Source organism: Acomys minous (assembly GCF_964271855.1).
Source record: "Acomys minous genome assembly, chromosome: 13".
Classification (NCBI taxonomy): Eukaryota; Metazoa; Chordata; class Mammalia; order Rodentia; family Muridae; genus Acomys; species Acomys minous.
The window spans coordinates 107,628,613-107,641,354 of record NC_140495.1 but is presented as its reverse complement, the minus strand read 5'-3'; the positions used below and the strand labels follow the sequence as shown (position 1 = coordinate 107,641,354).

Sequence of the window (12,742 nt, the reverse complement as noted above, 5' to 3'; positions counted from 1 at the left end):
GCCTCACAGCGTAAAATGTGTTTGAAGTCTCCATTTTTATTTTTATTTTTTATTTTTTGGTTTTTCGAGACAGGGTCTCTCTCTGTGTAGCCTTGGCTGTCCTGGACTCGCTTTGTAGACCAGGCTGGCCTCGAACTCACAGCGATCCGCCTGCCTCTGCCTCCCGAGTGAAGTCTCCAGTTTTTAATCTGCCATCTCATTCAAATGCAGCAACATTCGACTCTGAGACACACACACTGGCTTGTTTTTACATCATCAACATAATAGTGAGATTGATTCCTGATTCCGTGCAGTTCCCTTTTCCAGAGCTGTCTGTGTGGCTGCTCCCAACACCGAGGGAGTGAAGGTGGGAGAAACAAGAGTCCGCCTGCAGCAGCAACACGGTGAGTTCAAGGCCATCGTGGGCTACCTGTGACCTCGCCCCCGCAAAATACAAGAGATCTGAGGAGATGGCTCTGCTTAACGCAACTGTTGAACAAGCAAGGAGTCTGTGTAAATGCTGGGGGTGGGGGAGTGTGTGTGTGTGGGGGGGTGGCAGGTGGGGGGGGCTGTCTGAGTCCTCACTCAGAAGGTACCAGCAAGCTTAGCTACATAAGCAAGCTCTGGGCTTGACTGAGACCCTGCCTCTGTGACTAAAGTGATAGATTGATTGAAGATGGTTCTGGACCTCCACTTCTGGCTCCCACAATTTGCACACACATGTACCTGCACACACAAGTGTGCCCACACCATGCAATAGATGCACATGAAAAAAAAGTAAAATGGCCGGGCGGTGGTGGCGCACGCCTTTAATCCCAGCACTTGGAAGGCAGAGGCAGGTGGATCTCTTTGATTTCTAGACCAGCCTGGTCTACAACGCGAGTCCAGGGCAGCCAGGGCTATTACACAGAGAAACCCTGTCTCAAAAATAAAACCAAAACCAAACAAACAAAAACAAATTTATGAAGAGGCCTTTGTATAAATTAAGGTTTTCTGATTGGGAAGATTAAAACACTAACAAATTTTTTTTTCAATGGCGGCTTTTTCTGTGTATAGCCCTGGCAGTCCTGGAACTCACTCATTAGGCCAGCAGGCCTCGAGCTGAGAGATATATCTGCCTCTGCCTCCAAGTGCTGCGACTAAAGGTGTGAGCCAGCATGCCTGGCTTAAAAGTTTACTCTGGATCAAGACAGCACACGCTGAAAATTGAACACAGAGGCAAGAGGTGCATTTTGTTTTTATTCTAACTCAGGTGCTGATGTTGTCTTTTCCTTATTGGCTAGGGTCCAACCTCACAGTTTTATCAGATTGGCTAGTCAGGGGGTGGGGAAAGGTGCACAGGAAGCAAAGGGATTCACTGCTCCCGGCCATCAGATTCCTGAAGTGCAGCCGGAGCCTTTGAAAGGCTTTAGTGGATGAGGGGACTAAAATATTCCCATAAAAGTCTTAAGAGATGGAGGAGGTAAAAAAGTCTTAGCCAGGCGTGGTGGCGCATCGGGAGGCAGAGGCAGGCGGATTGCTGTGAGTTCAAGTCCAGCCTGGTCTACAAAGCGAGTCCACGGCAGACAAAGCTATACAGAGGGGAGGAAAAAAGGAAAAAAAAAAAGAATAATGTTAAAGTTGTAAAAAATCAAATGTGGGGCTGGGGCAGAAGAATAGAAAGCTTGGGCTAGCCTGGGCTACAGAGTTGAGTTCAAAGCCAACCTAGCAACAGTGAGCTGTAAAACAAGCTAAAGATACAGCTCAGTGGCCAAACGCTTGCTGAGCACAGAACCCCAGCTTTCATCCCCGGTAGCAGAGGAGAAAACGCATGTGAGCTGTCTGGAGCCTGGCGCCACCCTCCACCAGCGACTGCGGCAGGCGGTCCACATGCCTCTTACTCAACAGTGTCTAGCCTGGAACTCCGGCCAACACCTAGGGCACATGATGTCCAAACATACAGCTATCTTACCTCTGCTGGCCCTGGGGCTGGCCTGAGCCTCTAACTATCTTTGAAGGCTAGTCATCCTTTCACAAAGACCAGACACCCTGCCTCTCACTCCAGGTCTGCTGATCTCCTCATGACCCTTCTCCGAAGAAGCTCAGACCAAAACAATAACATAACAACCACCCATGCTGTCAGCAGGCTTGGTTTGCACCTGGCCACTTACCTACAGCAACCCAGCGCCTTCACCTGCCCAATGGCCTCCTGGGAAATCAGGTCCTGATGACCATTACAGTGTATGACTGGTGAAGGCTGGGAGCCCATTAGCACTTAACCTAACCCAAGGTCATACAGTTAATCTGGCAAGTGGCAGAGACAGGGTTGGTACCAAGGCCCAAGCCATGACTCCCCGTCAGGGCCCTGCCTTGTGCAGGCTGCCTGGCATATGCTGACGTGTTAGCCATCACTGACTAAGCAACTTCTACCCACTGGATCCCTGGGCGGGTGTACTCCCTGCCTGCGGGAAGCAGGGAGGGAGGGGCAGGCAGAGGGGAAATGAAAGAAAACAGAAGACGCCATGCCTAGCCCTTAGGAAGAAGGTGACAGGTACTGCGTGCTGATGACAACAACACTGACATTTGAGTACCACGTCCCAGTTTTCAAAGCCCTCCCATCTTCTCACCGGGCCTTTTCCACAGCCCTGCCAAGTAGCATTGGAGCTCTGAGATGAGGAAACCGGAGGCTGCAAGTCACAAGGGGCTGCCCCCCACAAACATCTGGCTGTTGAGAAGAGTTGTAACTTGACCCCAGGTCCCATGACAGCCCTGGGCCAAAGGGAAATGACACACAGTCTTGACAGCCCCTGTCAGAGGCTTCCAACCCACACTGAAGATTCTTTTCCTCTTCCTGGAGATGGGTGCTGTCTTGCAAATAAGAGCATCTATTTTCGGGCCTGGTGGCGCACGCCTTTAATCCCAGCACTCAGGAGGCAGAGGCAGAGGCAGGTGGATCGCTGTGAGTTCAAGGCCAGCCTGGGTTTTTTTCGTTTTGTTTTGTTTTTTGGTTTTTTGGTTTTTCAAGATAGGTGTTTTCTGTGTAGCGGCTCTAGCTGTCCTGCAACTCACTCTGTAGACCAGGCTGGCCTTGAACTCACAGAGATCCTCCTGCCTCTGCCTCCCAAGTGCTGGGATTAAAGGTGTGTGCCACCACAGCCCGGCTCTGTTTTTAAAACAGGTCTCACGTGGCTCAGGCTGGCTTCCTCCAACTTGCTAAGTGTTCTAGGCTAAACCTGAATTTCCCATTCTCCTGCCTTCACAGGAATTACAGGCTAGCCCCACCACACTTAGCTTATTAGTCAGTCTTTTGGATTTCAGAAAAACAACACAGTGCCTGACCACATAGTAGTTCCTAATGGCCCCACAGAGTATGGTATGGCACACTGTAACAAAATATTGATATTTCTGAAGAGAGGTCTTTGGACAATCACGTGGCGGAGTAAAGACAGCTGGTAGCAGGCCCTTTGTCAGCTCAGTTCAGGTCTCTGTGCTAAATATATGATGTCTTCCGTCCTTCTAGGCATTTGGAGTCATAGAGGAGGAGTTGTGGACCTAGATAGATGCCGATGCTGGCAGGCTCGCAGCCCCGCCCTTCTGTCTCCTTGAACTCCGTGCAAGCTTCTCTGCAAACTCATCACCTTCATTTACCGGTGGGGAAACCAAAGCTCAGAGACACGTGACCTGTCCCAGGCCACTCAACTGCTCAGGGGCAAGGTGCCTACCAGACCCAAAGTCTGTGTGATTTGTTTTTGGTTTTGTTTTGAGACAAGAGTTTCTCTGTGTAACCTGGGCTGTCAGTGGATTTGCTTTGTAGACAATGCTGGCCTCCAACTCACATCGATCCATCTGCTTCTGCCTCGTAAATTTTTTGTCCTCCTACTCACCCCCCCCCCCCAGTGCTCCTTTCACAGGGGTGCTCCAGCACACCCTGCTTTGTTAACTGGGTTGCTCTCCACCCAGGGAGAAGTCGGCTCTGTACTGCTTGGTTTAGTCAATTGCATTTCAACGCTAGGATTACCTACCACAGAACTAAGAGATATCCCTCGAAAGGCTAGTGAGTTCTCACTGGTTACTTTATTTATTTATTTATTGGTTTTTTTTTTTTCGGGACAGGGTTTCTCTGTGTTAGCCTTGGCTGTCCTAGACTCACTTTGTAGACCAGGCTGGCCTTGAACTCACAGCGATCCGCCTGCCTCTGCCTCCCAAGTGCTGAGATTAAAGGCGTGCGCCACCACACCAGGCTTTGGTTACTTTATTTTTAAACCAGGTATGAAGGTCCAGACCTGTAATCCCAGCACCTGGGAAGCTGCGACAGGAGGACATCCGTGAGTATGAGGCCAGCCTGGGATATGTCAAATTAGTGTAGGATAAGGTTAAAAACTCCTATCTCTCAACAAAACAAACAACGAAGAGTCTACAAGAAGGCTCAGAGGGTGATAAAACAGGGGCAGGAAGATAAGAAGGTCAGGATACGATGAAGTAGACAGTGATTTTGAAGCCAGCCTGAGCTCCTGTCTCAAAATAAATAGCTGAGCTCTTTCTTAAAAACAGCTTTTGGCCATGACTGAGAAATGGCTTCATGGTTAAGAGCTGTCACCACACCTGCAGAGGACCTGAATTCAGTTCCCAACAGCCACATGAGGGTCCCAACTGCCTGTAACTCCAGCTCCAGGAGGTCTAATGCCCAGTATAGGCACCTGACCTCTCATGTGCATACCCACACCTGGGGACACACACACACACACACACACACACACACACACACTTAAAAATAAAAATGACCAGCCAGGCGTAGTGGCACACGCCTGCAATCCCAGCACTTGGGAGGCAGAGGCAGGAGGATCTCTGTGGGTTCAAGGCCAGCGGCCAGCCTGGTCTACAAAGTGAGTCCAGGACAGCCAAGGCTACACAGAGAAACCCTGTCTCAAAAACAAAACAAAAACAAAACAAAACTAATCTCAGCACTTGGGAGGCAGACGACGCAGACAGATCACTGTGAGTTCGAGTCCAGCCTGGTCTACAAAGTAAGTCCAGGACTGCCAGGGTTGTTAAAAAGAGAAACCCTGTTTCAAAAACCCAAATAATAATAATAATAAACAAAAAATAAAAATAAGTCTTCAAAGCCAATAACAACAACAGGCCCTGCTTCTCTGGAAGGCCATGAGAAATCCAGTTTGCCAAGGTTACCTGAACTGTGATCATCAATCCTGCTGGGTAACAGATGACCCAATATGCCCTGTGAGAAATAGCTGTAGGACTAGGCACTGGCACATGCCAGCCAAGGGACAGTCAGTGCCGTGAGGGCCAGAGCTGAGAGAGGGCAGAACAATACGTGAGTCACGGTGCGTGTGTCATCCTTGCTCAAGGTAAAATGGGGTTGTTGGGTAACAGAACAATGTCACAAGGCACGATGAGTCGAGGAGCATGCCTGAGAGGCGGGCGGCCAGCGCTGCACTCGGAAGACAAGTTGGGTGGGGGTGTTACAGCTTGCAGCTGCTGGAGGACTGCGGAGTGCGGGTCATAGTCCAGGGTTTAGAGCTGGCTTCCACGTCCCCTGCTGACCTCACCACACTTCCAGAAACTCTGTACCTGGCCTCCTGAGGAGTTTTTAGTTGTTGTTTTTTTTTTTGAAATTTATTGTCTATGACTGCTTTTATCTGCAGAAGAGGGCACCAGATCCCATTATAGATGGCTGTGAGCCACCATATGGTTGCTGGGAATTGAACTCAGGACCTCTGGAAGAGCAGGCAGTGCCCTTAACCACTGAGCCATCCTTCCAGCCCCTGGTTCTGTTTTTTGTTTGTTTGTTTGTTTGTTTGTTTGACAGGGTCTTGCTGGGTGTAGTGGTGCACGCCTTTAAACCCAGCACTCAGGAGGCAGAGGCAGGAGGATCTCTATGAGTTCGAGGCCAGCCTGGTCTACAAAGCAAGTCCAGGACAGCCAAGGCTACACAGAGAAACCCTGTCTCAAAAAAACAAAAAGAGATACAAGAAGGAAGGAAAGAAAGAAGGAAGGGAGGAAGGGTTCAGTTGATAAAGTACCTGCTGTCCAAACATGAGAACCAGAGTTAGGGCCTCAGCACCAAGAAACAGGAATGAGGGGGAGCTGGAGAGATGGCTCAGAGGTTAAGAGCACTGGCTGCTCTTCCAGAGGTCCTGAGTTCAATTCCCAGTGACCACACTCCCAACACACAGGAGGCAGAAGCTAGCATGTCTCTGTGAGTTCGAGGCCAGGCTGGTCTACATACTTACCTGCAAACTGCCTCTCCTGCCCTGCACCCAGTCAGCCTTGCTGCCCTTCTGGAGGCTTAAACTGCTGAATTTTTTTTTTTTTCCATGCCAGAGTGCCTTTCTGCTCAGTTGCCCTTTCCCAGATCAAAACCTCATATGTGTGCCGCTGACTGATGGAACCTAGGTCCCGTGCCTATACCTTGATTGCAAGGGTTTCTGGAAAAGTACATTTCTGTCCTTTACTTTGGGGAAGTGGGACTTACGACTTCGGAAAACCCCACACACAGGAAAGTGAGTCAAAACGGTGCTCATGAGACATGGCAAACGTCACCCAAACTACGGCTTGGCTTGTTCCCCTACAGATACAGAAAGGCTTGTTTAATTTTTTTTTATTTTTGGTTTATTTTTTTCGAGACAAGGTTTCTCTGTGTAGCCTTGGTTGTCCTGGACTTGCTTTGTAGACCAGGCTGGCCTCGAACTCACAGCGATCTGCTTGCCTCTGCCTCCCGAGTGCTGAGATTAAAGGTGTGTGCCCGCTCAGAAAGTCTTAGTTATATCATTGTAACAGAGTCTCATATAGGCCAGACTGACCTCAAACTCACTTTTACTTTAAAATGACCTTGAACTCTTTTTTGTTTGTTTGTTTTTTTGGTTTTTTGAGATAGGGTTTCTCTGTGTAGTCTTGGCTGTCCTGGACTCACTTTGTAGACCAGGCTGGCCTCGAACTCACAGCGATCCACCTGCCTCTGCCTCCCGAGTGCTGGGATTAAAGGCGTGCGCCACCACACCCAGCAACTCACAACTACTTTTAACTACAGCTTCAGGGGAATCTGATGCCCACACAGAGGAACAAAAATTAAGTCTTGGGCTGAAGAGACGACTCTGCTCTTCCAGAGGTCCTGAGTTCAATTCCAGGCAACCACATGGTGGTTCACAACCATCTATAATGAGATCTGGTGTCCTCTTCTGGTGTGCAGGTGTACATGAAGATAAAGTACTCATATATATAAAATAATAACAAATTTTAACCAGGTATGGTGATGGTAGTGGTGCTCGTCCTTAATTCCAGCATGTGGGAGGCAGAGGCCGGTGGGTATCTGGAGTTTGAGATCAGCCTGGTCCACATAGTGAGTTCTAGGCCAGTCAGCGCTGCATAGAAAAGACCCTGTATAAAACAAAACAAAACAATAACAAAACTCTAACCTCAAACCCCTAGTGGCTGAATAGATGGCTTAGCAGTTAAAAAGCCATGCTGCTTTTGCATAGTGCCTCCTCCCGTCCCCCAATTCCCAGCGGCTCACAACTGCCAGTTAAGCCAGCCAGCGCTCCTACAATCTGACACACCTGGCCTCCGACCGGCCTGCACTCACGTGTATCCATCCACAGACACACACACCCAGACAGTCACACGTACGCATAAATTTTAAGAGAGGCAGACAAGGTTTTGTAAGATTGAAGTAGATAAGCATTGACTGGTTGCCGCCCCAGTCTACCCAGCTCCTCCAGCCCGGGTCACATCTCTCCAGCATCATCCACGTTTCCCGTCAGAGCCGAATTCCATCCTGCCGATTATCTGATGGATGTCTGCCCCCTCTGGCCTATAGGGAGCTCGCACTGCGTTGGAGACCAAAGGAAGACCCGCAAAGCCCAGCCAGCCACGCCAGGTCAGGACCGGGCTTCAGGTCAGGGAGATGCTGCTGAGACCCATCACAAAGACGGTCTGCAGCCTCCCGCCTCCCTGTCCCCAGAGAGGAGCAGCTGACAGTTCCTGGAGCTCTCCAATCCAATTATTGCCCCCTCTCCTCTGGTGGAGGCCGAGCCGCCACGCCCTTCCCCGAGGTGAAGACTGGTGGGAAGGGAGGGCGATGCTGAGTTCTGCACATCGTGACCCAGCAGCACCTCCTGGCAGCAGACTGGCTCACCGTTACCCCGAGGCTGCTATGACAGCGCCCGTTTCCAGGCGACTGTTCGGGGCGGCGGGGGCGGGGAGGGTGGCAGGGGGGAATGGTCTGTTTTGGCAACCGGGGGCCCCTGGGTAAGGAGGCCTCCGTAGGCCGCATCATTTGCATAGCAACCTCCTCCCTCCCACGAGCAACTCAGCGACGTGCGACAGCCGGGGTGCCCGCCCCTGTCCTCCGGCAGGCCCGCCCCGCGGCTCAGCTCCCGCTGCTTGTCTTCTGGGAGCAGCGGCTACCCGCCCAGCCAGGGTATTTCCGGAGAGGCTTGATACCCTGGAGACCAGGGGAAGTGATGCTTGGGGGGTACAAAACACAAATGGGGGAGGGGCGATGAAATATAATATAATACCAGAGTCTGGTAGCATCCCAGTGCATTGTGGATAATGACTCACAAATGTTTATTTAGGTAATCTGGTAGCACGGCCCTCTTGGTTACTCAAAAAATGCCTTTTGGGTCAGGTCATTGGTGTAGGGTGTGTGAATTTGGGAATTGGCTTGGGGTAAAAAAAAACAAACACTATTTGTTTATTTGTTTGTTTTTGAGGCAGTCTCATGTAGTTAGCCCTTGCTGGCCCGAAATTTCCTATGTAGACCAGGCTGGCCTTGAACTCAGAAAAATCCACCTACTTTCGCCTCCTAAGTGCTGGAATTAAAAGCCTGTGTCACTACGCCAGCCCAATACTGATTAGTTTTTTTTTTTTAACTGCTCAAAATGTTATCTTTTTCTTGAAGAGCTTTTTAAAAAAAAAGTCATAATAGCATATATTAATTATATATAATAGTAAGTTTCATCATGATATTTTCATACATTGTAGAATATATTCTCATCATCCCCATAACCCTATTAAAGAGCATTTCCTACCTAGAAACACACCTGCTGGTAGAGTTTTTGGGGAAATGTGGTCAAATTCTTGCAGGGCAATTTGGTCTATCTAATTTGAAAGAAAGAAAAAAAAGAGAGAGAGAGAGATAATCCTTGGAACCCTTACTCCTTTTGGCGCACACCCGCCCAGTTCCAACTGCACACACCCGGATGAGTTAGTCCATGATGCCAACTGAGATGCCAAGCTGGACCTTAGACTACAGGAACCGCCCAAGGACACTTGCCTTGACTGGAGCCCGGGAGGGGGCTGGGCAAGAGGCAGGTCACCCCAGCTGAGTGATCACATTTCCCTGGCAGCTGGCCAAGGGGCCGGTCCCAGCTGCACCTGTTTGTAGGACGATTGCTTTTATCAGTATTGACACAGCAGTGGAGCCCTGGAACAGCGTTGCAATAAATAAATGAGGGGCTGGGGGGACAGGCAGAGCCACCGAGGCCAGCTGAAAATGAGGAGGGTTTTTTCTGCTTGTTTGTCAGCACTTTCACCTCAAACCCCACCCCATCCCACCCCCACCCCCACCCCCGCTCCTGCAGGCTTGCTTGTGCGGAAGGCTCCTGGGTCTTAAAGAGACAGACTTTCAGATCATCCTAAGAGTCCTTCAAGTCTGGCTCAACAATTAAGCGCACTTGGCTGCTTTTGCAGATGACCTAGGTTCAGTTCCCAGCACCCATATGGCGGCTCACAACCATCTGTGCCTGCGGATCCGATGTCGTCTTCTGACCTCAGCAGGAAAACAGGAGGTGCACTCGGCACACAGACATGCATGCAGGAACAAAACACGGATAAACATAAAAATAAAATTAACCTTAAGACAAAGCAATGATGAAAAAGCTTCCTCGTGCCAGGCATCTCCAGCCAAGCAAGGGATCTGATGTTTAGTGTGTCCTGGACCTGGGCAGGAAGGAAACCCCTTCTTTATTTATTTTTTATTTTTTTAGGAAACCCCTTCTTCCCTCAGTCAACTTTAGCACTGGAAGAAGCTGCTCAACTAAAGTGCGCATGCTTTGGAGCTAGTCAGACCTAGCTGTGTAATTCAAGTTTTGTTCACCAACCAGCTAGAGTGCAAAACAATACAAATCTGGGCTGACGATGGGACTCAGTGGCAGAGCCAGGTACATTATATGGCATAAGACAAAGCTGCCATCCAAGGCTACCTAGCTACGCCCAGAGATGAATTGCCTCTGTCCTAGCTACTAGACATGAGTCACTCGCTTGCCATGCCACAGACAGGAAGGCAGGTCTCTAGGGGCACCCAGGTGCCAGTTGCCAGCCTACTGGGCTGCAACCACCATCCTTACACCCACCAGTTCTGTGCCCGTGGGAGGGTATTTCACCAGCGCGATCCTTGGCGTTCCTGCTCTGAGGTGAAGAAAGCACATCCGTGTGCTTGCTGTTAGCATCCAGTGTATGGTGCCTTGTCGTGTCAGCACTTGGGGACCACTATGCTTAGGATGGGGACCCCATGGTGGCCATCTCCACAACCCCACATCTTCACATAGCGTTGGTACTAGCAGAAGGCATCGTTGCCTGACGGATGGACGGATGAATGAATGGCTCTCGAGTTAAAAATCCTGGCCGGGCGCCATGTAATCTCAGTGTTCTGGGAGGCAGAGGCAGGAGGATTGCTGTGAGTTCGAGGCCAACGTAGTCTGCAAAGGGAGTCCAGGACAGCCAGAAAAAGAAGAAGAAGGAGAAGGAAGGAAGGAAGAAAAAGAAGAAGAAGTAAATCTGGGGTGGGGATTGTAAATTCAGGGACATCTGAGCCTGGCTGTCTAGGCAACTCATATGTGGGAGATAGCAGAGGGCTAAAAGCCAATCTGCCAGCCCCCAGGCCCCAGAGGCAGGCAGTCTCTTTGATCCCTCAGTTTTATCCATCTAGGATACTTTCAGGAGAGAAAAACAGGAAGCATTGCTGATAGTGTGTGTGTGTGTGTGTGTGTGTGTGTGTGTGTGTGTGTGTGTGTGTTCAGGCTTGTGCATTCTCTCTCTCCCTTCGGGAGGTGGGAGGAGGAGGTCCTCTGGGTCACATTTTGCCAGGACACCAGCCTCCTTCCTTCCTCTCAGATGCTGCTGGGGCTTCCAAGGGGACAGATAAAAATCATCTCCCTTGATTCAGACAGAAAGATGGGGCCACAGCCGGCAAGGCAGAGAAGCCCCTTGGTAGAGTAAGTCAGCATTACTGACCAGAGGAGGCCTGCTTTGTGCTCATTTGTTTGCTCATTCATTCATTCATTCATTTACTCAGATGCTCCCTACATGTGACTCCCCTGAGTGCGGTGACACAGGTGTGCTGGGCTTCCTGCAAGGCAGCAATGCACAACAAATGAGCTGCACCCCCACTTCCACTAGTCAGATTTCGACTGTACTTTTTTCTTTTTGTTATTGTTTTCTTTTTTTGGGGGAGTGGGGTGGGTTTTTTGTTTGTTTGTTTGTTTTTCAAGGCAGGATTTCTCTGTGTAGCCTTGGTTGTCCTGGACTCACTTTGTAGACCTGGCCTCGAACTCACATCGACCCACCTGCCTCTGCTTCCCGAGTGCTGGGATTAAAGGTGTGCACCACCAGGCCCAACTATTGTTGTTTTCTTTTATGATAGTGAATTGTGTACTGTGTAGCCCTGCCTGGCCTGGAACTTGCTACATAGACCAGGCTGGCCTTGAACTCACAGTCTCAGCCTCTGCAATGCTGGAATGCTAGGATTAAAAGTGTGCACCACTATGTCCTGACTATAAGAAAGTCTTAGTAAAATTTCCAAGCTGGACACTGGTGGCGCATTAATTCTAGTACTCAGGAAGCAGAGTATCTGAGTTTGGGGCCAGCCTGGTCTATAGATCAGTGCCAGGACATCCAAGGCTACACAGGAAAAATCTTGTCTCAAAATAAAATTTCCTGCAAGTAGCCGGGCACGGTGGTGCACACCTTCAATTACAGCACTCGGGAGGCAGAGGCAGGTGGATCGCTGTGAGTTCGAGGTCAGCCTGGTCTCTACAAAGTGATCCTAGAACTGCCAAAATAACACAGAGAAACCCTGTGTCAAAAAAAAAAAAAAACAAACAAAAACAAGAAGAGACTTGATACCCTATGATCATATAGAGGGGGAGGTAATCCCTCTCAGGAACAGTCATAGGGGAGGGGAATAAGGGGAAATTGGGAGGGAGGGAAGAATGGGAGGATACAAGGGATGGGATAACCATTGAGAGGTAACAAGAAGAATTTAATAAAGGAGGAAAAAAAAAAGCCGAGCTGTGGTGGCGCAAGCCTTTAATCCCAGCACTCAGGAGGCAGAGACAGGTGGATCATTGTGAGTTCAAGGCCAGCCTGGTCTACAAAGGGAGTCCAGGACAGCCAAGGCTACAAAGAGAAACCTTGTCTCGGAAAAAGAAAAAGAAAAAAAATTTCCTGCAAGTACCAGGTATGGCAGCATGTGTCTACAATCCCTGGAGGCTGAGGCCAGAGAGATTTTAAATTCTTTGACAACCAGGACAACAAGAAGAGGCCCTGCTTGCAGGGGTGGGAAGGCAAATGTCCCCATGTGTCACCAGTATCCTCAAGCCAATCCCTTTGGAGTTATCAACAGGGTGGCAGGGAAAGATTATCTAATCTGGCTTCCTGTTATAAAGGAGCGAACTGAGGCGCACCCTGGCTCGGTCATCATGTTCTGCCGTGTGCAGGGGCTGAGTGGCTGCTGGAGTGGCTGGAGATCACCCTTTGACCTTTG

General features: G+C 49.8%; 1 long non-coding RNA gene across 1 annotated transcript; it reads left to right on the top strand.

The window, feature by feature from the left end:
* The first annotated feature begins 238 nt into the window (after positions 1-238).
* LOC311581773 lies at positions 239-9,015 on the top strand. Its single transcript, XR_014773891.1, has 3 exons — positions 239-383; positions 3,919-4,012; positions 7,793-9,015. It is a non-coding gene; the product is annotated as an uncharacterized lncRNA (long non-coding RNA).
* The last annotated feature ends 3,727 nt before the right edge of the window (positions 9,016-12,742 follow it).